The sequence below is a fragment of the Octopus sinensis genome, linkage group LG3, assembly GCF_006345805.1.
Source record: "Octopus sinensis linkage group LG3, ASM634580v1, whole genome shotgun sequence".
Taxonomy (NCBI): Eukaryota; Metazoa; Mollusca; class Cephalopoda; order Octopoda; family Octopodidae; genus Octopus; species Octopus sinensis.
In genome coordinates this window covers 1,459,734-1,485,237 of record NC_042999.1, presented here as the reverse complement: position 1 = coordinate 1,485,237, position 25,504 = coordinate 1,459,734, and positions in this window count along the sequence as shown.

The window sequence follows — 25,504 nt, the reverse complement described above, 5'->3', positions numbered from 1 at the left end:
CCAGGGGAAATGCTTAGCAGCATTTTGTCTGTCATTATGTTCTGAGATCAAATTCCACCGAGGTTGACTTTGCCTTTCAACCATTCAGAGTCGATTAAATGAGTACCAGTTATGCACTGGGATCGATGCAATTGACTTAATCCCTTTGTATGTCCTTGTTTGTCCCATCTATCTTTAGCCCCCTGTGAGCAGTAAGGAAATAAGAAATAAGAAACCTTAGGATGTCGGGCGAAAGGTTTAGCAGTATTTCATCTGTCTTTACGTTATGAGTTCAAATTCCGCCAAGGTCGACTTTGCCTTTCATCCTTTCGGGGTCGATTAAATAAGTACCAGTTATGCACTAGGGTCGATGTAATTGACTTAATCCCTTTGTCTGTCCTTGTTTGTCCCTTCTATGTTTATCCCCCTGTGAGCAATAAAGAAATAAATGGTTTGCTTGCTTGATGGCGGCAAGCTGGCAAACTCATAAGCAAGCCAAGCAAAATGCTTAGCAACATTTGGTCTGCCATTATGTTCTGAGATCAAATTCTGCTGAGGTCGACTTTGCCTTTCATCCATTCAGGGTCGATAAATTAAGTACCAGTTGAACACGGGGGTTGATGTAATCGATTCATCCCCACTTTCCCCAAGCTGCCCTTGTGGCAAAAATTTGAAATTATAGTTTGCTTTTTTGCAGTGTTGTGTTCTGCTGATCTTATATGTAATATGTTGATGATGATAATTTGCTAAAATCAAACAAAAAATTTGCTGACTGTTCCCTAAGTTATTTACATTATTTACATTTGACAGATATTTGTCCTCATCTTGTTTGTTGTTAACACAACACTTCGGCTGATATACCCTCCAGCCTTCATCAGGTGCCATATGCCCATGGGCATATGGCATAGTGGTTAAGAGCATGGGCTACTAACCCCAAGATTCTGAGTTTGATTCCAAGCAGTGACCTGAATAATAATAATAATAATAATAATAATAATAATAATAATAATAACTAGCACTATGACCTGGCAACACCAGGTCATAGTGTTAGTACATGCATATACAGCTGCGTGTGTGTGCACATACACGTGAGTACTGTCCAAATTTCCGACCAATCATATACAGCTAGCTGGCATTCAATTGGCGTATCAAGTTTTGGGCATTTTGATTGAGTTTTGGATAGAAAATTCACAAAAATGTCACTTCTATTAATATTTTAATGGCTTTGCGGGGTGACTGGGGAAATGTAAAGATGTGCATGACCATTCTTGGATGGTTTTGAATGAACATAGAAAGTGCAAGCCCTCTAACTGAAAAATTGTGGATTTGTATAAAGGACACACACACACAGACAGACATTTTGCCGTTTATATATATAGAGACTAGCAGAATTGCCCGGCGTTGCTCGGGGCTGAATTGCTTGAAAGTACTGTTAATGATTGCACTGAATTATGATGATTATTCAGGCAAATATTGATATAAGTTTACGCTGGGAGATAAGGACTTAACGATCAAATGTGTGCCATTGCATTGTTTTGGGGGAACCAAATTTCTGATGAGCATTATAGGGGCACCAACTTTAAGTTTGAGAAAGTGTGGTGGTAGTCCGGGGTGCTCAAAGGAATTGAGTACCTCTATTGGATAGTTGATGACGTCCTCTGGGTCAGGAGTTGTATCGATAGACTGATATACATAGACTTCCCCAGGAATGAGTTTTAGCATTTCATCATTAATATGGTGAACAGTTTTATCCCTCGGGGCCAGTGTAGCCTTTTTGCCAATCCAATCCATATTCTGATAATTAGCTTGTAGATCTGGGAACACTGCATCTCTGAGATCAGGAGGCATCTTAACAATGGTACAAATGGAATCGATGGCAATATTACCATTTTCATCCCCTGATATTTTTCCTTCGCCAAGTGCAAAGAGGGTGTGAGGAAATGCTGCTGATGTGATATTACGTCGCATATGAGCACGCATATTGGTGTGAAGTTTGAGAGTTACTTCCCTTTATTAAAAAAATATGCATTAAAATGGAAAAAAATGATGTTAAATTATTTGTAAAATCATAGACTCATCGTAGACTCACGCTAATACCCAGAAGGGCTCGATATGAATCACGACTATAAGATACCCGGTTTTGGTTAAACTGCATCGCAAAATGTGGGAGAAGTTAGGAATCTAAATCGGAGTAGACAGACACACAACCTTTCTTTTATATATAAATATTTTCGTCCTAAAAAACTTTGTATGGATTGAATGGTTACCTCTATGGAAATATATACACGCACATTATACATACATGTGTGTATAGATGAATATATAAATACATTTAAATATCTATATACACTTTTGGTCGATCTTTCTGTTTCTTTGAGATAACTTTAGATCTTATTTTCGTCCTAAAAAACTTTGTATGGAGTGAATGGTTACCTCTATGGAAATATATACACATACGTTATACATACATGTGTGCATAGATGAATATATAAATACATTTAAATATCTATATACACTTTTGGGCGATCTTTCTGCTACTTGTATATACTTTAGATCTTATATTCGTCTAAAAAACTTTGTATGGAGTGAAAGGTTACCTCTATGGAAATATATACACACACATTATACATACATCTGTGTATAGATGAATATATAAATACATTTAAATATCTATATACACTTTTGGGCGATCTTTCTGCTACTTGGATATAGGTCTTATATTCGTCCTAAAAAACTTTCCTGTCACACACTCACGCACACACACACACACACACACACACACGCACCCTCACACACACACACACACACACACACACACACACACACACACACACACGCACCCTCACACACACACACACGCACACACACACACACACACACACACACACGTTAGCTTACAATTTTATTTATATATTTGCGTGTCTATGTGTGTAAAGAGGAAGTGGGAATGCAGAGTGAAAGAGTCACTCACTACAAAAAGTGAATTACTTTCACTTTATTCGTTGCACACTGTGTGTGTGCGTGTGCGTGTGCTGTAGCCCACACTAAGAAAAGCATTTGACTTATACACCACAATGTGAGTTTTCTCTAAATTTTGCTTAATTGGGGTTGAAATTTTAAAAAGTGGACCTGGCAAGACCCAATGCATTCTACTCTTAAAAATGCTAGGTAAATTATAATTGAAGAAATCCTATATTGTAGATTTCTATAAGAGACAAAGGGAGGCAGATAAAATCTGCCTTTTATAATAAGAGATAATAATAATATCGAAAAATACCTTAGGAATAAGAACCCAGGTTCAAAATTTCCCCAAGACACCTGATGAGGGCTGGAGGGTACATCAGCTGAAAAGTTGTGTTAACAACAAACAAGATGAGGACAAATATCCGTCAATTGTAAATAATGTAAACAATGTACATAATTCCTCATCTCTTAAATATAGAACTGTATTCCCTATGTTGCTTTGGTATAAGGGTTAGTGCATCTGTCATGCTCACAGCAGAAGAAATGGGTTTGTGCCCCACTTGTAGACACTTAAAAGGCACCCATACTGGCGACATGTAAAGGGCACTCCCACTTCACTCCTGGAGTGGTTGGCATTAGGAAGGGCGTCCAGCTGTAGAAATCTTGCCAGATCAGACTGGAGCCTGGTGCAGCCTCCATGGCTTACCAGTTCCAATCAAACCATGTAACCGATGCCAGCATGGAAAGCAGACACATGATGATGGTAGTGATGATGATGATGATGGTGATGATGATGATGATGATGATGATGATGATGATGATGATGGTGATGATGGTAATGGTGATGGTGGTGATGGTGATGATATGATGATGATGATGATGATGCTGTGGGTATTGTTAAGCAGTTAAGAAGCAGACTCTGCAAACGTGTGATACTGGGTTCAGTTCCGCTGCACGGCACCTTCAGTAATTAAGCAACTGACGTTTCCAATTGCCCCAGGCCTACTCGTGGTCTGTGAAACTGTGTGGAAGCCCATCTTGTGCGTGTATGTATATGTGTGTGTGTGTATGTGTCTTTGTGCTTGTGCATCACCACCACTTAAAATTACACATGCATAATACATACGTAGGTTATCATTCAGCCGACATACATACATGCATGCACGCATGCATGGACACACACACACACACACACACACGCGTGTGGATGCAAAAGCAAGTTTCTTAACCACACAGCCAGTGGCACTTAAAAGGTGTCATTCGAGCGTGATCGTTACCAGCGTCGCCTTACTGGCACTCGAGCCCCATGCTAGTAGGGCATTAAGAGCACCATCTGAGCATGATCGCTGCCAGATCGGCTATCTGGCCTCTGTGCTTGTGGCACGTAAAAGACACCATCCGAGTGTGATCGTTGCCAGAGCAGCTATCTGGCCTCCGTGCCGGTGGCATGTAAAAGACACCATCCGAGCGTGATTGTTACCAGCGTTACCTTACTTGCACCTGTGCCGGTGCCATGTGTAAAAGATTCGAGCGAGGTCGTTGCCAGTACCGCCTGACTGGCCCCGTGCCGGTGGCATGTTAATGCACCCACTACACTCTCGGAGTGGTTGGCGTTAGGAAGGGCATCAAGCTGTAGAAACTCTGTCAGATCAAGATTGGAGCCTGGTGCAGCCATCTGGTTCGCCAGCCCTCAGTCATTCGTCCAGCCCATGCTAGCATGGAAAGCGGACGTTAAACGATGATGATGATAGTTTTAAAGAATGAATTCTTAATTTTTGAAAATGCCAATTGAGTGGGAAACTGACAAGAACTAACTAATTAGTGACCCTAAATTAGCAAATAATTTTATGAAATGAAGAATAAATTTGTTGAGTTAAATTTACAAGCTGAATTATGGATAGTTTGATCTTTGTTGTGAGCAAAGGACAGCCATGGACATGTATTTTAGCTGGTTCCACCTTAGCATCAGACTTGCCCTGAGATCAGAAATAATATTTTTACATATTGGAAAAAAAAAAGTCAGGTGTATTTTTGACTAAAAGTAATTCACATAATTAAAAATAGTAATAAAAAAAAAAGAGACTATCAAAAATATCTGAGAGTGGCCAAAGGCATGGATTTATATAATTAAGTTAAAAGGTGGCACAGTGCATATAATTATGTAAATTACTCTTGGCTGAAAATAAATATCTCATTTTTTTTTTCCATAAATAAAAATATAATTTCTTTTTATCTGCAGGCAAACTGAGGCTGCACTGGGTTGATCAGGTCTAGAAGATAAAAAAACAACAAAAATGTTCGTTGTTGTTGTTGCTTGCCTACAACAAAGATAAGATCGTCTTTCCATTACATATAAATTGATTTGAGAGTAATGTTCGTGATATCGTGTTATCTTCCTTTCTTCTGGAAAATCTGCTAGCTTTGTTTTCTAAGGTGCCCCTCAGATGGAAATTATAAAAGCAAATTAGGAATTTGTTATTTATGGTATTCAGTACACCAGTTTTTAACGGAATTATTTAAATACCTGCCACTGGGCCTCTTGAGTTGGTTCCTTGGTCTTTAAACTATATCGCATACATACAGGAGCTGCCATGTCTGTGTGGTTTAGAAGCATGTGACTTCTAATATGAGAACCAGTTAACCAGAGTCTTACAAGTGGATTTGGTAGGCAGAACCAGAATCCCATCCCATATATACATATATATATATATATATATATATATATATATATATGTGTGTGTGTGTGTGTGTGTGTGTGTGTGTGTGCATGAGTAATGAAAACTTTATAGGGCATACACGTGTTTCGGTTAAATGCTGAAATAATTACATTAAGCTGAAACATTACGAAATCATATAAATTTACCTCATCAGTGTTCATTATCATATACATATGCATACATACATACACACATACACAGATGCATACACTTATACACATACATACATACATACATACATACATACACATATATATACATACATAAGTATGTATATATATATATATATAAGTCCAAGAATAGAAGTTATGGAATTAACATTTAATATTCCATTACAGTCATTTCGATAATGCCTGCTCCCAATCCATGACTATAGATATGTATATAAATATAAAAGATTGTGCAAAATATTCTTTTCTACTCTAGGCACAAGGCCCGAAACTTTTGGGGAGTGGGGCAGTCGATTAGATCAACCCAAGTATGCAACTGGTACTTAATTTATTGACCCTGAAAGGATGAAAGGCAAAATCGACATTGGTGGAATTTGAACTCTAATGTAAAGACAGACGAAATACTGCTAAGCATTTCACCCAGCATGCTAATGCTTCTGCCAGCTCACCACCTTAAACATATATATCTATAGTTACGAATGTATGTATATAGTTATAAATGTATACATTTATAACTGTCGAGCTGGCAGAAATGTTAGCATACCAGGCAAAATACTTAGTGGTATTTCATCTGTCCTTATGTTCTGAGTTCAAATTCTGCTGAGGTCGACTTTACCTTTCATCCCTTCAGGGTCAATAAATTAAGTACCAGTTGCGCACTGAGGTTGATCTAATCGACTGGCCTCCTCCTCCAAAAATTCCAGGTCTTATGTCTAGAGTTTCGAGGCACATGGCCTAGTGGTTAGAGCAGTGGACTCACGGTCAAGAGATCGCGGGTTCGAATCTCAGACTGGGCGATGTGTGTGTTTATGGGCATCCTTCATCCGATTGCGCTGAAATTTGATATGTCGATACCGATGGTATCAGGGCGTGTATAAATCTTGAAAAAGTTACAAAAATCGATTCCAGGTGAGAATGCGATCGATAAAGCCGTTTTTGTCCTGCTTTGCTTCCGTCAACCTGTACATAACTGCACCTTCCATTTTTTGTTGTTTTTGTACTGCTTAAAGGCACGTTTCTTTCCTGCCAAGCTTACTGTTTAAACCATGTTTGTGTTCTCCCAGTCAACACCCTTATCATTACTGGTACTTTAAACTCTTCGGTTGCATATTTGTGTGAATAAAATCGTTTTTCTTTGGAATAGAAAAAAAGTCTATCTTTATTTCTTCTTTTGCTGGTGTCTCAAATTTAGGTTAAATCAGTGTTTCTCAAAAGGGAAGCCAATGGGACGGTCGGACAAGTTGTTTTGAGAAAATTTGGTTTAAATGTTTGACAACTCAGCACCGTCCATTGGGCGGGGGGCGTTTTGCTCGTATATATATATACGTTACATGCACCTCTGGTTAAGTCGTTACGACTTATGTTATTTCCAAAGATACGTCGGTCTTTCTAAAATATTAAATAAATATTAAATCCAGTATTAATTTATGTCGCCTGGCAAAACAGCAACAACGTTCATACTATTACTATACTGTGTTGTTAGTTCCGGGTTGTAACACTTGGTTCCGTTCGTATTCGTCTCCAGGAAATAAATAAAAAAAAAGCAATAGAAACATATAATGTGTAGCATATTAAAATTAATGCTAAAATACAGAATGCATCTTTGATCCCGAGCCTCGTCGTTTTACGATGAAGAAAATGCAAGAGGCTTTTTCTCATTTAGATAAATGTCTTGTTTTATTTGAGGAAATGGAACCCAATGTACAACATTTTGTAAAAATATTGGCAGTTTATCATGATGCTATTGCACTTTATTACTTAACCTTAGGAGAGAAGAAGCAAAAGACAATTTAAGGAACTTCAGGCAGGATTGCCCTACGATCAAAATTACCCAACGGTCTACACCATGACAACAGGATACAGCTGACAATCTCCAACCATCGACATCTAGTGTGTAATTTCCTCATCCTCCTACACTAGCCTCAATGAGTAACAGTACAGTGTTTGAAATTATTTCTTTCCGTCAAACTAAAGTGGGAGTGTGACACCCCTCAGCTTCGTGTCTGTAGGAGAAGGTTACTCTGACATAAAAGCAGATATGCAGGGAATGGCATTGGACCATAGTCTGGTGCGAGCAAACTTCCAGATGATGATTAGAGTAAAAGGAGGGGAGAGGGCCAGTCAGCATTCCTCGGCTTCTGAATGTCCACGAGATGTATGATGCTGTGGTGAGGAAAGAGCTTCTGAAGTGGAAATTGATGAGACGGTTATCGTAAGGAGAAAATATAATCGTAGAAGACTTGTAAAAACTATTTGGCTTTTCGGTGGAATAGAACGAGAAGCGAAAAAGAAATTTTTGATACCTCTTTCATCTGAGTGTGGTGAAAATGAAAGGCGAGATGCCGCTACACTCATCCAATTAATTACTCGCCATATACGCCAAGGGTCCATAATATATAGTGATTCTTGGGCTGCATATAATTCTCTGGGAAATCTTGGCTATACCCACTTTCAGGTGAACCACCGAAAATTTTGTACATCCTACAAACGCGCCGGTGCATACTCAGACAATATTTTTATTTTATGCACAACTCCATTGTCTCCTGAGATGAAAGGATGCCAACAACGATATATGCCAAAAAATGGACCACATACACAGGTATGTATAGATTATTCTCAAAACAATTTCTGTAATTTCATTGTAGTAGCATAAGATTATGTTTGAGAATGTTTTCAGACACACGGTTTCTGTTTTATTTTTGCATATATTCCACCGCTTCATAGAAAACTTCTGAAACTATATATATATATATATATATATATATATATATATATATATATATATATATATATATATATATATGCAAGACAGAAAATATATATTTATAAGGACTTGTTGATTATACCCAAAAATGGACTGCTTGTTTATACCCAAGAAATGGACTTGTTTATACATAAGAAATGGACTTGCTGTTTGTACTCAAGAAATGTGCAACGCACAGGTTATAATAATTATTTCTATAACATAACAATTTAAAGGTATGTTAAAAAGAATTTATTTTAATACCGCGAACTGTCTGCATAAAGAATTTTTAAAAATGAAAAAGAGTGGCAAGTTGTGTAAATAGGGGCCAGGGTAAAATTGAATATTTAAGAGAATTTGCAGCGTGTAAGGTGTTTGTAAGCAATTCCAGAACAACAAAAGCCGTTACTTTCACTGCAAAACTTAAATTTCGTTTGTGTTTAAATATTTTCGGTCTTTGAAACCATGGCAAACCTCTGACAAAAACTCGTGCCGCATCTCTTTTGTCAGTGAACAAGTCTCGGTTTCAAAGAGACCAAAAATATTGACATTGAAATGAGATTTAAATATTGCAGTGAACCAACCTTTTTTCTTTGTGTGTGTTCTTGATAATCGTTTAGAACAAGTAGTTTTACACCAATTACACTATTTTTTTCTTCTTTTCCCGGTTCGGGTCAAAACTATAGTTTAAAGGCCATGGACTGATGATATGAATTTTCCGAGTCCTCTCCCCCACCGCCCTTTCGCGAGTGCGCATTTTTTTGTCATATTCGTTTAGAGCAAGTTGTTTTACACCTATCACATTATTTTTCTTTTGTTTTTGTGCTCGGGGTCAAACGCCTAGGTTTTAATTATTACATGTCTATACATTCAAATAATGGTTATTTCGACTTGAGTCGTTTTGCGACTTTAAGTTGTGTCCTCTGGAACCAATTAACGACGTAGGGTGAGGTATGATTGCATATGAAAGCACTACCAATCTTTCTAAAGTATAATAATATCAATATATATTCACACATACATCAGTGTGAATGTATATCTATACAAATTATCTATATTCATGTGTCTGTCTGCCTCACTTCCAATCCATATATATATATATATACATATATATATATACATATATATATATATATACATACATACATACATACATACATATATATATATATATATATATATATACATACATACATACATACATACATACATACATACATACTACATACATACATACATACATATATATATATATATATATATATATATATATATATATAGCGCATATTTATGTATATCAGCTTGTACACTTCCTTTATATTAAAGGAACCGTCTATCGATAGTTGGCGTGTTAAAGTGTTAAATATAAGACGCAAATCCGTGTATTATCCACCTTTATCTTTGGTGAATAGGTACAAAAATGTCACGTACTTCAATCAAAGTAAAACCTATTTATAACAATATAATGCACTGAAAGGCTTAATGATAAGGAAATACCAAAGTAATAATAATAAAAGAAAACAAGTTAATTAAAGAGACGTCTGAATAAAAACATTATCGTAAAAATAGACTTAAGAAAACAGTAATAGAAAATGTTTATTTGATAATTGTTGCGAGGTTTTTATGGTATACTTACGAGTCTTCCGAAACGGAAACCCGCTTTACAATCACTGGGTGTAAAACGGCGTCATTATATTATTAGAGTCGTTGGCGTTGTTTTTTATGACGTGAGTCTGGGAGTCTTGTATGGGATATGATCTATAACCCTGTGGTTCGTTTGCTTTGGAATGAATAGACTTAATATAGAAAGAAAGGAAGGAAGGAAAAAACATCTAGATTTTTATATACGAAAAAAGAAAAAACAACCTGATCGTGAATATAAGATATTAGATAGAATACTGACAAAGACCTAGGGGCTAACCCTGCACATGATTCAAGAAAACACGATGGAAATTCCATTGTAAACCATTATTAAGACTAAAAGCAAACTGCATACATTCATATGTATACATCCACACGTGTGTGTATGGATAAATATAGTTTTCAAATCCAAGGTGTTTCCTCTTGAAGCACGTTTGTTTGTTATATTTGTGTGAGGCATGCATAAGAGTTGAAAATACTAGAAAATATTTTCTGTAGAGTAATAACATCAAAACAGGAGATGGAAAAATTATTTAGGGATCTTTTCGGTTTGAACGGCAGTTTTTAACATAATTTCTAGGTAACAAAAAAATTTTTAACTTCGTATAATGGTAGAATGTGTTTATAAAACATCTTTTTCTCTTGGTTTTATTTAGAAAATTCTATAGTTTGTAAGATATTTGTTGTTTATTTCTTCAATTTCTACCAATCACTGACGTCTATTGAGGTAAAAAACATTCAGTGCCGTATGAATATGTCCCTCGTTTCAGAAAGAGATTGGGTTTATTTACATTTGTGAAGAAAAAAAAGATACACTTCTCCCACCCCTAACCCTAACCCTAAAACAGATTGAAATGCAATAGATCGATACTAGGGTCATAATTATGGGTGACAATTTCATGTGACACCGCTAGAAAAAACTGCCGTTCAAGCCGGAAAGATCCGATATTGGAATACTAACAACGGTCTAGGGCTAACCCTGCACATGATTCATGAAAACACGATGGAAATTCCATTGTAAACAGTTATTAAGCCTAAAAGCAAACTGCATGCATTCATACGTATACATCCACACGTGTGTGTATGGATAAATATATTTGTATATCATACAGATAGTTTTCAAATCCAAGGTGTTTCCTCTTGAAGCACGTTTGTTTGTTATATTTGTGTGAGGCATGCATAAGAGTTGAAAATACTAGAAAATGTAGTTTCTGCAGAGTAATAACATCAAAACAGGAGATGGGAGAATTATTTTGGCATTATTCATTTCGCCATTACACGTGTTCCATTGCACATGTAGTAGGAAAGATGTAGCATATTTCATATTAGAGATTCTTCGGACAGAGAATCAAATAATACTTGTACAAATGTGTGTGTTTGTGAGTAAACATGCATAGATTTGTGTGAATTGATTATATATATATATATATATCATCTTATAAGAAAGGGCTAAAGAAGATATTTCTAAAGCCAATATACTGATTATCCACTTATCTATATATATATTACGGAAATGTACTTGCATAGCAAGTAACCTGATATGAAAGGGTGAACTGGAACAAAAACAATTGCAGAGTGGAAGGTGTTTATAAACCATTTAAAACACGCAAAAGCCGTTAGATTCACTTCAACATTTACATTCAATTTGCCAAAATATTTTCGTCACTTTGAGATTGTGGACTCTTCACTCACTTTGCTTGAAATTCTGTAAGTTTTCAATAGCAATTTAGCAGAGATAGCTAGCAATGCCAAGCTGCTCCACACTGATGCAGAGCAATAATTCTGGAACTAGTCTCTGGATGTTGGCCTTGTTGGGTGGAGTTGCTTATCTCCCGTTTGAAAACTTAATGACACAACGCTTGTGTCACGTAGCCAACTGGAAACACTGTTTCCCGGGTACTAAATAGCAGTAACATTCTTCCCTTTCCTGGGACTGCCACATCAAGTTGGCAACAAACCATCACTTTATATATAGATAGATAGATATAAAATACTTTTGTGTGTATGTATATCCAAATTTACATCCATGCGAGGAAAATTAAAAATAAAACCTTGTGATATGGAAATTTCAGTCTAGTTCTTCTAGTTGGACGCCATTGGACTTCTCTTCCATTTTCTTAAGGGAAATTTTGAAGAAAATTCTTTTACAAGTTGAATTTAGATTGGACAGCTACCCGAGTGTACTGAACAGACGCCAAGACTCCACGAACAAACAAAATGGCTATTGTTTCAGAGATTCTTAGAACAATGCTATGAATGGAGTTAATCTCTTGTGAAACGGTTGCTTTGAAATGAAATGTTTAATAACTATCTTGATGTATTCGCTATTGATCTCAAGATTTTTTTATTTTCTAGGTATTCTTGTTTTTGATCTTGTCTGCTTCATACACTTTCAATTTTAATGACAATCTTCACAGAAAGTTATACAAATTTTCGTTTAGAAATAATGTGCAAATAAACCTTTCTCTTCTGTACACACACACACACGGAATTTACTGAATGAATGAGAGAGGAGGGCTTAATGCAAGTTGTACAGGTGCTTATTACACAGTTGTGTGAAAGTCAAACTGGAGAATAAGCCTTCAGTTTTGTCAAACTAACGTATGTGTGTATGTATATGTGAGTGTATGTATCTGAGTCTACGTATCAGTGTGTATATATATATATATATACAAAACATTATTGGTGAATTGAAGAAATGGAGCTGAACGCAGATTGAACAGAAATCGTTTTATTTCATTCTACACGTGTTTCGAAAGGCACAAATTACCAAAATCCGATTGAATAATGGGACCATATTGTGTCTTTCTCTTCAGGAAGAAAAAAGGAAATCCGTTGGACAATCATCCTCAAGATTGTCTTTGCGTGTCTCCAACCATTACGCAACTTTTCGGGACATGAACAAGCGCCAGACCACGGGACTCAGTAAGCTAATATGGCGACTGAAGGATACGAACTTAAGCTATAGGCTGGAATGGTCAATTTTGTCGGTGGCCCTCCCATTTGATAGGGGCAGAAGACAGTGCAACCTTTGTGTCTCCGAACTCTTCCATATTTTGTTTGCCAGAGGCCGGATGGTAAACGGGCTTTTACAGTCGGCTTTTCGATGCCCCCATTGGCGGCGTTACACTTATCTGGCTTTTAAATAGCGTTTATAAATAATACCGGCACCCATAGCCCTTGGTAACAAACTCTGAAATAGCCTTTAAGATATCTACGATTAACCACTGCAAGGGGAATTACTCCTGTAAGACAAACGGGGCTTGGTTTTTTCACAGCGGGGGGTTTCCTTGACAAGGCAGGCTTAGATGAACACACACACACATAAAACATAATATATATATATTTTTTTCTTTCTGCCACCCAACGGTTCTCACGGCAGTAGCCACTGACAGCCGAACGATCAAACGCACACACGTACACAAAAAATGTTTTCTACCCCTACGCCAACACACATATATAGAACAGTATACACACACACACGTCTCTAAGTAGATTTTTTCTCGCCCCTTATAAAACATCCAATATTCCTTAAATAGTCAGAACTTTATTCTCGGTCACAAAGAACATCTATACACCCTCACCCACATGATTGACCGATGCCTGACCCGTTGAATTCTTCAGCCACCGGTTCTCAACATACACTGATAAACAGTTTCGCCATGGGCTCTTAGGAGCATAGTTCGATTTGTTTTTGCTCCGCCTCTGTTCTGTTTTTGTTTTTCCAACGGATTTCCTTTTTCTTCCTGAAGAGAAAGACACAATATGGTCCCATTATTCAATCGGATTTTGGTAATTTGTGCCTTTCGAAACACGTGTAGAATGAAATAAAACGATTTCTGTTCAATCTGCGTTCAGCTCCATTTCTTCAATTCACCAATAATATTTTAATTTCAATTATCCGCACCAACGCACGGTTGCAACGCCAGATGGTTGTACCTCCAACCGTGCTGTTTACTGCTGTGATTTTTGCTACTAAGGTATCGGTTAAACTTTTGATTAATCTACTACAAGATTATTCATCTTTCTATTTCACATAATATATATATATATATATATATGGGGGTGTTTGTATGCGTAGGTGTACTATGTATGTGTATGTATGTATGTATATATATATCTTCTATTTTTTAATTATTATAAATCTTCCACTGGGGAACGAACCGGTTTCCAACAAAGATACAAGGCTTCATCTTTGGGATGTAGTTAACAAAGACGAATTCACGTTTGGAACATTTGAAAGTCTTGCATATTTTTACTGTTCCACTCACAGATTGCACTTGTAATCTACGAATTTGTCGGTCGATTTCTCTTTCTGAAAATCCCAGTTTATCCAGATTCTCCTTTAAGCATTTACTAACAAAACCTAGTGCTACAATCATTATTGGTATGAATATGAATTCAAAGTTTGGATACGGAGCTGGAAGTTTTGAAGCAGTTGTCCATAGATATCCTCCTTTTCTTTGATTTTCAAACACATTTTTATATCTACAGAGCATGTGTGCTTGACCAAACGGAACACAACATCATGTTAAGGTTATCTGAAAAATAACCCTCCTCTCTGCCAAGATCCAAACTTGGTCGTACCTTCCCACCACACTGAAAAATAGTGGGAAGAATCCCTTTTTTTTTAAAGCTGATTATGGGTTCCAGTGAATAAACGTAATCTACTCGCGCTGAGCTGGTCTGTCATGTGATGGGACTGGATAGCCTGCATGAAGCCAGAAAGACTCGACCAGGTCATGTGACGACTGGTAGAAAACGCGTGTATGAGCCGATATTTGGGTATTTAAGGTTAAATGGCCAAATGATAAACAGGGCTAATGCAGTTTTGCTCCTCTCCTTGAAAAATGCATTGTTTTGAAAAAAAATTTTCGGATCCCTACATTTTAGATATCGGAGCTTATGAATATACAAAAAAAATTTTAATTTCACCCCACCCCACCCCCATTTAAAATTGTTGGTTTTGTGTACTTCAAAGAGATCGTAGCGAATTGACGAACATATGCAAATCGAAATTAAACACAGAAAAAAACATTAAAGGGAAGAGAATTTGCGTTTTACTTGTGTTTGCCTTAAATAATCGTAAATAATAATTTAATGTAAATTAAATATACGCCATAATAAATCTTAGAGCGAATTATAAACAGTAGCTGCACCACATCATATTTGCCATTTAAATATGGTTAACCCCTAAGGGTGGATGCTTAAATATATCTAAATAGCAAATATACGCCATTTTATGAGAAACAAACATTAATGTTTACTAATTAATGTTATAAAGTTTAATAAAGGGCTCAAATTTCACCCCCTCCCTCAATTTTAAATTTTGAATTCTTTCATCGATTTATTTATTTATCTGTCTATCTGAGTTCAAATTACGTCTGTTTATTCATAAAATATATTTGTCAACTAAATGTGGCGGTCCTATAGAAGACGGTGTTACTGTTGTTTTTAGCCCCAGGAAGACATCCATATCTATTTATCTCTTTATACACATATCTATATGCTTATTGAGTTTAAAATTTGGAAAACGTGGTTTCTTGCATATTCGGAATCTCCGTCATAGGGGAAAAAAATTTCGAAAAAGTTCAAAAATTTAAGGGGAGTTGAGTGGTAAACTTTCATTTTTTTTCTGCATATTCGTTATCTCCGACATCTAAAATGTAGGGATCCAAATACTTTTTTTGAAACAATGCATTTTCCAAAGAGAGGAGCGAAACTCCATTATTCCGAATAAACTTATGCTACATTATTGACATAGTTCCTGTAAACATGTAACATGGGATCTTTGTGGGGTCTTTGTGGTTTTCATCAGTTTACAATTTTGTTCCAGTTGTTTTCAGATTTGGTTTATGGATTAAGTTTTGTATACTAATTATGAAAATGAAATTCATTTTTCCTATAAATCCATAATTAAAAAGTTATTAGCCTTCAAAATTTGCAAAATTTGGGTATTTTAGCCTATCAAAAGCGAGTATTTTAGACATCACCATGGCAAAAAAGTTTGTTTCTATAGTAACCAAAGCAAAATAGCACCACGTGTTCCATAGCTGATTGTGAAGAATTCTGTTTCCATAGTAACCAAAGATGCTGCACATGCGCACAAGGAGTGTAACCACCACTTGTTCAATAATTGTTTGTTTTCATAAGAGATGGAACTCTCACTCAACAAATTGAAAGTACCTGGGCATGGCTGACTCTCATCTTTGTGAATTTATGTGGAAGAAGGAGATATGTGAAAGATAATTTATTTTATAAAATCCTTGAGTGTATTGTAAACTTTCATTCTTGAATTTTTTTTAACTAATAAAATGTTTGTTTTAAACAGTGTTTGGACTGTTATTTCTAGCAACTCCTGTTGGCTTGTTCGTAGCTTTTGAATATTTAATTTGCTCATGAATGTTTCAATATAAACTTTGTATATTTTAATGTTTTGACTGTTATTTCTAGCAACTCCTGCTGGTTTGTTTGTTCATAGCTTTTAAATAATTAATTTGCTCATGTAGCTAGTTTAATATTTTGACATGCCGATGACCCCCACCCTTGATGATGAAAGAGGTAGTGAACACGCAGATTGGCTGAAAATTCTGAAAAATTATCAAAGTTTGAACACCTGTAGCATTTTTTGTAAATTTTTTCTGGAATAAATGAATAACAAATTCGAGTTCAGCATCAAAAATAATATTTATATGAGACATTAAAGAAAAGGTTTTTAAAGATAATTGTAAACAGTGACAAAAACCACAGAGATCCCAAATGGGAAAAATTAGTGAACCAAATGACAGGAATATTATTTAGGAAGACATCATGATACACTTTTAACGAAGAAAAAAACAGAATATGTTTGGAAGAGTGCGGTAATTTAAGGCTAAAACTCAATAATTTACAGCCAAACATCGATGTGATATTAACTTGTATTCACCCAATACATATTTCACACTAAATATTCCGACTATATCAATATGACTGAATTTTTTTTCTTCTAAATCAATTTCGTCTAGTATTTTCATTAACTTTATTTAAATATTTCTTATTAATTAAAACATGATAATGACACAAAAGAACGAAGGAATTATCGTTTTAAATTAAGAACAAAATGCTTCGCGGATATTCCTTTCAGTTCTTTACGTCCTGAGTACAATGTAAGCAGGCGTCTGGTAGAGATGGAAACAGAGATTGGCTGGTGACAGATACATCTTTGTCAGACACGAGTTGCATGTGGTCACTGGCATGTGCTAAAGATGTAGAACAGTTGAGAACTGCATTTCTTATAGAGAATAGTGGGCTCCTAGGAGAGATGAAAATTTTTCCACTAAGAGAACACGTGATCCCTTTTAGCACATCTAATTAGTTTACTGTGTAATTTTGCGCAATTGTTTAGGGGACAATTTGCGCCTATAAACTAACCAATCAGAACAATGGTTACAACCTGGTCTTTATAACCAAGTGTTTTCTGCTACGTCCAAACAACAACTAAAAATCAAAGGGAGAGGGAATATTTTGCTTTCTTTTCTTTTGTCAATCCGTTCTGCTACAGATTCATTAACCATATAAAGACCCATTACCGTTACACTCTTTATAACCCATTTCTGAGTAATAATTATGGACTCATTTTAAGGCGATGAACTGGCAGAATCATTAGCATGCCAGGCAAAATGCTCAGCAGAATTTTGTCTGTCTTTATGTTCTGAGTTCAAACTCCGCTGAGGTTGACTTAGCCTTTCATCCTTTGGAGTCGATTAAATAAGTACCAGTTAAGCACTGGGGTCGATGTAATCAACTTGCTTCCTCTCCCAAAATTGCTGGCCTTGTGCTAAAATTTGAAACCAATATTAAATATTTGCCCACATCTACAATTATTAAACACACTCATAGTTAACAAAATAAATTCTTTTCTACTCTAGGCACAGGGCCCGAAGTTTTTGAGGAGGGGGCCAGTCGATTAGATTGACCCCAATACGCAACTGGTACTTAATTTATCAACCCCGAAAGGATGAAAAGCAAAGTCGACCTTGGTGGAATTTGAACTCATTACAAGACCCCTTTTTTCTTTTTATCGAACTCGATTAACAAATGATGAAATAAGTTTATATTTAAATTTTGTTTCCATAAACACTTTTCTGTGTAATAATTATGCACTAATGATTAATGCATAATTTACATAGATTAGTGACTAATCTATGTAAATTATAATTACAGATTGTTTTTATTTCAGAATTGTCTCAAAATTGATTAAATATATATATAGAGTGAAATTTATAAAGATATTTTCATCAACATAACTTAATTCATACCGATATTTCAAAAGTATATTTAAATATATATTTATGCCTGGGACAAATAATACATGTTTTTTTTTACATGAAAAAATACTTGAAAGGAAAAACAGGAAGTTATGAAATAAAATAAAGCTATGTGCAGAAACGTTAGCGCACCGGACGAAATACTTACTGGTATTTCGTCTGCCGCCATGTTCTGAGTTCAAATTCCGCCGAGGTCGACTTTGCCTTTTATCCTTTCGGGGTCGATAAATTAAGTACTAGTTCCGCACTGGGGTCGATGTAATCGACTTAATACCTATGTTTGTCCTTGTTTGTCCCCTCTATGTTTAGCCCCTTGTGGGTAATAAAGAAATTGGTATTTCGTCTCTGGTTACGTTCTGAGTTCAAATTCCGCCGAGGTCGACTTTGCCTTTCATCCTTTCGGGGTCAATAAATTAAGTACCAGTTACACATTGGGGTCAATATAATCGACTTAATCCGTTTGTTTGTCCTTGTTTGTCCCCTCTGTGTTTAGCCCCTTGTGGGTAGTAAAGAAATAGGTATTTCATCTGCTGTTACGTTCTGTGTTCAAATTCCGCCAAGGTCGACTTTGCCTGTCATCCTTTCAGGGTTGGTAATTTAAGTACCAGTTACGCACTGGGGTCGATATAATCGACTTAATCCCTTTGTCTGTCCTTGTTTGTCCTCTCTGTGTTTAGCCCCCTGTGGGTAGTAAAGAAATAGGTGAGCAATGGTTATGTAGTTAAGCTGCGTATCGTTCTCATATAAAACCAAGTCACCATATTAATTCTTCAATGAATCTGTTACTGGGATGAGATTTGGTTAATTTGCTGTCAACTGTGTATAATAAATCTACAGCACCAAGCAAACATTTAAACATGATTTATTATTCCGCACTAGTCATGAAAAGATGTATATAAATTACAATTCTAAATTGGGTTCACTCTCTCATCGTCATCGTGTGGCTTCCTTGTCTCTTTTCTGTAAGTATTTTCATGGACATTGTTCAGCTGAGCTCTCTTCTCTGGTTTCTCCTTTAAGACCTTATCAGCGATCAACTTGACTTGCATCCAGTTCTCATCAATATACTGTGCTACCTCCTAAGTGTTGTCAAGCACTTTACGGTACCAGTTTCTTCCCTCGCACCTTTGAACTTTGGAATTCCCTCCCACAATCTTGTTTTTCTCTTCAGTATGACTTCCTCCAGTCTTTTAAGTCTAAAGTACATCGTCACCTATTGACTTCTGTCTAACGTCCATTTTATACTAGTAGTTCTTATATTTTCAGTGGTCTAAGGACCTTGTAATTAAAATTTTAAAAAGTCTAGTTTTAACTCACGAGCTGTGGCCATGCTGGGGCGCATACTTTAAAAAGAAACCAATATATGTGTAGAATTAACAAGATGAAAATAGTGTAATACAATATGCAGGAAAAGAACTGTCTATCCAAAGTTTAAAACTGGGCTGGTTTTAACATAATGAGTATATGTTGATTCGCTAGCTTCTGCACGCATTTTTTTCTCTCCTTGTTTCTCTCCGTGTTTCTTTTCTGTGTATCTTTCTGTTGAAGAGCGTAGGCACGAAACGTAAAAGACTTGTTTTATTTATATTCCTGAGCGCCATACTAATACAATTGTTTGTTTGTATTCCACCTGCCTTCGTCTTTTGTTTATTTTCATAAAGCTTCCCGTTATATATATATATATATATATATATATAATCACTGTGATCACCATGGCTGACCAGGCTAGCAGATGTTGCTACACATCGCTGGTCACAATGTGCTTCGCATTGTTTTAGCCTTCAAATGACTCCACCCCGCTGGATAAGCGAGCAGGCCAACAGAAGAAAGAGTGAGAGAAAGTTGCGGCCAAAGAGTACAGCAGGGATCGCCACCATCCCCTGCCGGAGTCTCATGGAGCTTTAGGCGTTTTTACTCAATAAACACTCACAACGCCCGGTCTGGGAATTGAAACCGTGATCCTACGATCGCGAGTCCACCACCCTAACCACTGGGCTATTGCGCCTCCACATATACGTGTGTGTGTAGTGTCGTGTCTGCCTTATGGTTGCATATAGTTACTATAATAACTGGAAAGGTGTGTGTATTCGTAACGCATTCATGAATCCACTGGAGTTTGGCGAGAGTGGAGTCACCGTTCCAGCCCGATGTTTCTAACACTTTGTGAATGGCGCCAAGAATCAACTCTATTAATACATTATCTCTATGGAAGGTTCTAGGACAATCTGGAGAAGCAATGACGTGAACAGCAGTTGCTGATTGGACAATAACTCGGCCATGCACATGATCAGGCCGTTGTTATGTCATGACTTCATATTCGTAATGTGGCAATGCGAGTTTGAATCCATGCTATCATCATCATCATCATCATCATCATCATCGTTTAACATCCGTTTTCGGTGCTGGCATAGGTTGGACGGTTCGACCGATGTCTGGGAAGCCAGGAGGCTGCACCAAGCTCCAGTCTGATCTGGCAGTGTTTCTACAGTTAGATGCCCTTCCTAACACCAACCACTCCGAGAGCGTAGTGGGTGCTTTTTACATGCTACCAGCACAGGTGCCAGGGTAGGCTGGCAGTGGCCGTAATTGGTTGGTGCCTTTTACGTGCCAACGGCACGGAAGCCAATCAAGGCGGCGCTGGCATTGGCTATGTACAGATGGTGCTTTTTACGTGCCACCAACACAGGTGCCAGGGGAGGCTGGCAACGGCCACGATCGGTTGGTGCTTTTTACATGCCTGCAGCACGGAAGCTAATCATGGTAGCGCTGGCATCGGCCACATACGGATGGTGCATTTTACATGCCACCGGCACAGGTATCACAACTACAATTTCCATTTGATTTTTTTTTTAGTAACTAATTTTTTTGCAGAACTTGACTGTAACATTCTTGGCACTGACAGACAAATTTCTGCAAACAGTCTGGCATAGATTCTGCTGTAGATGCAGCTACCATATTCAATTCTTTTGTTTAATGAATATTCATGAGCTCAGCATTAATGTTTTCAGCCGACATGTTGAACTTGTAGTGAGGTCGAAGATCCAACTTACTTCAAGCTATGCGTCCTGAATATCAATCAGTCAATCAACTTGCAGAAACATCACCCTATATTATAGAATGTTATCATGTCAAAAGAGGTTATATAAGCAACAAAGCAGGCAAGGTTAGCAAGAGAGGTGGTTGAGGACGTTATGCGCATAGTTACAGACAACAAGGCCTTAACAAAACAAAATTCCTTGCACTAGCCTAGCTAGAGTGTGTGCTGCCAGGGTGCCCCCAGACCCCACAAGAAACACATATTGTCTACAGCAGACCCAAGTTCGATTCCAGGCAGTAACCTGAATAGTAATAATAATAATAACATCGAAAAATACCTTAGGAATTAGAACCCAGGTTTGAAATTTCCCCAAGACACCTAATGAAGGATGGAGGGTATATCAGCTGAAGCGTCGTGTTAACAACAAACAAGATGAGGACAAATGTCCATCAAATATAAATAATGTAAAGTGACTAATACTAGCCTAAAATGAGCAGGTCAAACTTTCAAAATAGCTGTCATGCATATATCTAAATTTCTCCACTTTTTTCTTGGATATTTCGCATTTTATAGTAATGCACACTTTAAAACATTTTAATAAATAGGCACAGGAGTGGCTGTGTGGTAAGTAGTTTGCTTACCAACAACATGGTTCCGGGTTCAGTCTCACTGCGTGGCACCTTGGGCAATTGTCTTCTACTATAGCCTCAGGCCAACCAAAGCCTTGTGAGTGGATTTGGTAGACGGAAATTGAAAGAAGCCCGTCATATATATGTATATATATACATGTGTGTGTGTGTATGTGTATATGTTTGTGTGTCTGTGTTTGTCCTCCCAACATGGCTTGACAACCGATGCTGGTGTGTTTACGTCCCAGTAACTTAGCAGTTCGGCAAAAGAAATCGATAGACTAAGTACTAGGCTTACAAAGAATAAGTCCTGGGGTCGATTTGTTTGACTAAAGGTGGTGCTCCAGCATGGCTGCAGTCAAATGAATGAAACGAGTAAAAGAATAAATGTCTTCATCCCTCTCGAAATGTCATGCTCTTCCCCCCTCATTGTGCCTTCAGAATACCAGTCACTAAAGTGTTTCGAAACACGGGGTACTATAAAAACAGGACTTTTTGAATGATTCACCTAATGACAAATTACCTTGAATATTTTTAGTAATGTTGCTCACCTGTTGATGAGCTATGTCTCATACAGACCCTTTCTTGAAAATGGTTGCCCAAAACTGCTACAAAATGTACAAAAAATAAATCCTGAAAAAAAATTCGGAAAAAATCTGATTTAAGCATGAAAGCTATTCTGAAAGTCTTCCAATTAGAAACTCTGAAGATTGTTCCTTAAATTCAGGTTAATTGAAGTAAAAAATGTCATTTCCCATGAGATAAATTGCTTTTCCATTGTTCAGGCTTATTGAATAAGTATCTTTTTTAATGTTGGCTACTGATAAAGAGAACATTGTCGTCAATTTGTATATCTCTTTCTTATTTAGCACTACACACGATGATTTCATTTGTTCCATGTTAACATGATGTAAAAACTATCAGACCCTTTAAGATATCAAAGCTATTCCACAAGATAATCATGGTGGGTGTTGTAATAATTATTCCCTTCCAGTTTAAATTTCTTTTTTTTTCTATTCTAATAGGCGTAGGAGTGGCTGTGTGGTAAGTAACTTGCTTACCAGCCACATGGTTCTGGGTTCAGTCCCACTGTGTGGCACCTTGGGCAAGTGTCTTCTACTATAGTCCCGGGCTGACCAAAGCCTTGTGAGTGGATTTGGTAGACAGAAACTGAAAGAAGCCCGTCGTATATGTATGTATGTATGTATGTATGTATGTATGTATGTATGCATGCACGGATAGATGGACGGATGTATGTGTGTGTATGTATGTATGTATGTATGTTTGTATGTATGTATGTGTTTGTGTGTCTGTGTTTGTCCCCCCCCCCCAACATCGCCTGACAACCGATGCTGGTGTGTTTACGTCCCCATCACTTAGCAGTTTGGCAAGAAAGAACGATAGAATAAGTACTAGGCTTACAAAGAATAAGTCCTGGGGTCGATTTGCTCGTCTAAAGGCAGTGCTCCAGCATGGCCACAGTCAAATGACTGAAACAAATAAAAGAATGCAAATGTAAATGCCTTCACTTAGAAGGATAAACATTTTATTAAGTCTTTCTTTTACACAATTAACGAGTTCGTTTAAAGACTGAAGCACCTGGATAACACTGTTCCCTTCTTTTTATCTTTCTTTCTTAATTTGCAAAATCCTGTGGCTGAAACCATATTGAAATCTGTGGACAGGAAATAGGTAAGCAGCATTTAATGGATTATAATGAAAAAAAAAAAAAACCAAAAAGGTATTTGGGGGTTCTTTCATGGGAATTAAATTAGGATTTCAATTCTGTGAATAGCATCAGGATCCTCTGTCTCTTTCTTCATTGCGTTCTTCAAAGAAATCTAACAAGTTTTACAGCGTCAGAGAATTCAAAGATTTTGAATGCCAAAATAATTATATATAAAAAAAATAACAAACTTTAACTCGCAGTAGAAATACCGAAGGAAGAAAGCAATTTCATGACAATTACTTCAACAACTGATTGAACATCAGCTGTAGTTTGAGCAACATTCTACAGAATATGAGTTGGACAACCAAATCCTTTCATAAAATTGTTCGTGCTTTGCTTCAATTTTGAATGGACATCATTCACACCTTTGTGTAAACACGTCCACGAAATTAGTATTTGTGTTGCCTTTACAAACAACTATATATATATATTATATTTTTCTTTTCTTTTTCCTTCGTCGACTTTTAAGTCGATAAGTGTTACTCTGAAAAAAGCTTGCAATAGTTTCTGTGGTCTCACTAGGGAGCGATTTCACTCCTAATAACCATGAATGCGCCTTTTTTTTCCCTGGGGTGTGGAGAACACTGCAGAATTGAAGGGGGAAAATGTGATCTGTTTTGTGATTATTTGTATCCATAGAACAAAAAGTTATAGGAAAAGTTATTTTAGTTAGAAAAAAATCTCATTGGAAAAAAAAGTCACATTTTATTTAAATACCGTGAACAAAATAATAAAACAAAAAGTATTTGAAATCAATTATTAACTGATAGTACATGACTTATACGCTACATATGAAGACGTTACACATATGTGAGGAAAAAAAATAACAACTTTTATTCAATTTCTTAAGCAAAGTAAGACAATGAAACGAAAAAAATTAAGTCATTTATTGACAATACATGACATGAACAGATTGAAAACATCTTAGATAGTAACGCGGCATTATATGTATATTCAGTAGTTTTTGTATCACTGAAACGAATATTCCATCTGACTCCACAAAGAATCTCTGTCGCAGTCTTGCAGTTCGCCCACTGAGTAGCCCAAGTTACGAAGACATTCTTGTAGATGCACGGATTTTGTTCCGTGATATTTCCTCTGGATTCCCTTAGATTTTTTTTCAAAAAGACGAGATATCTAGACTTCTGACAACTACTGAAATAATGAATGGTGTTGTTATCATTCATGGTGTCCTCGAATGCTTTACATTTCAAATCAATGTCCTTGATACCAGATCATAACTAGTTTCCTTTAGATATCAAAGATTTTTCTTACAATCCTTGCTGTTCTTAATAGACAAGATTTCTGAATAAATGCCACTCCCATAGTTACACTCATTTCAATAAGGAAACTGCCAAGTTTGTTGATGGAACTTCAGGAACTTAGGTATATCATTATTATTATTATTATTATTATTATTATTATTATTATTATTATGTTTTTTCCTTCCTTATTCAAATTTTCTTCCATTTCTCACCGAGTGTTTTCCGTACACCTAGGGCAGAGAAGCTCATTGTATGCATTCCCTGATTACACGTGCAAATTCACAGATATTATTATTATTCTACTACTACTACTACTAATTATTA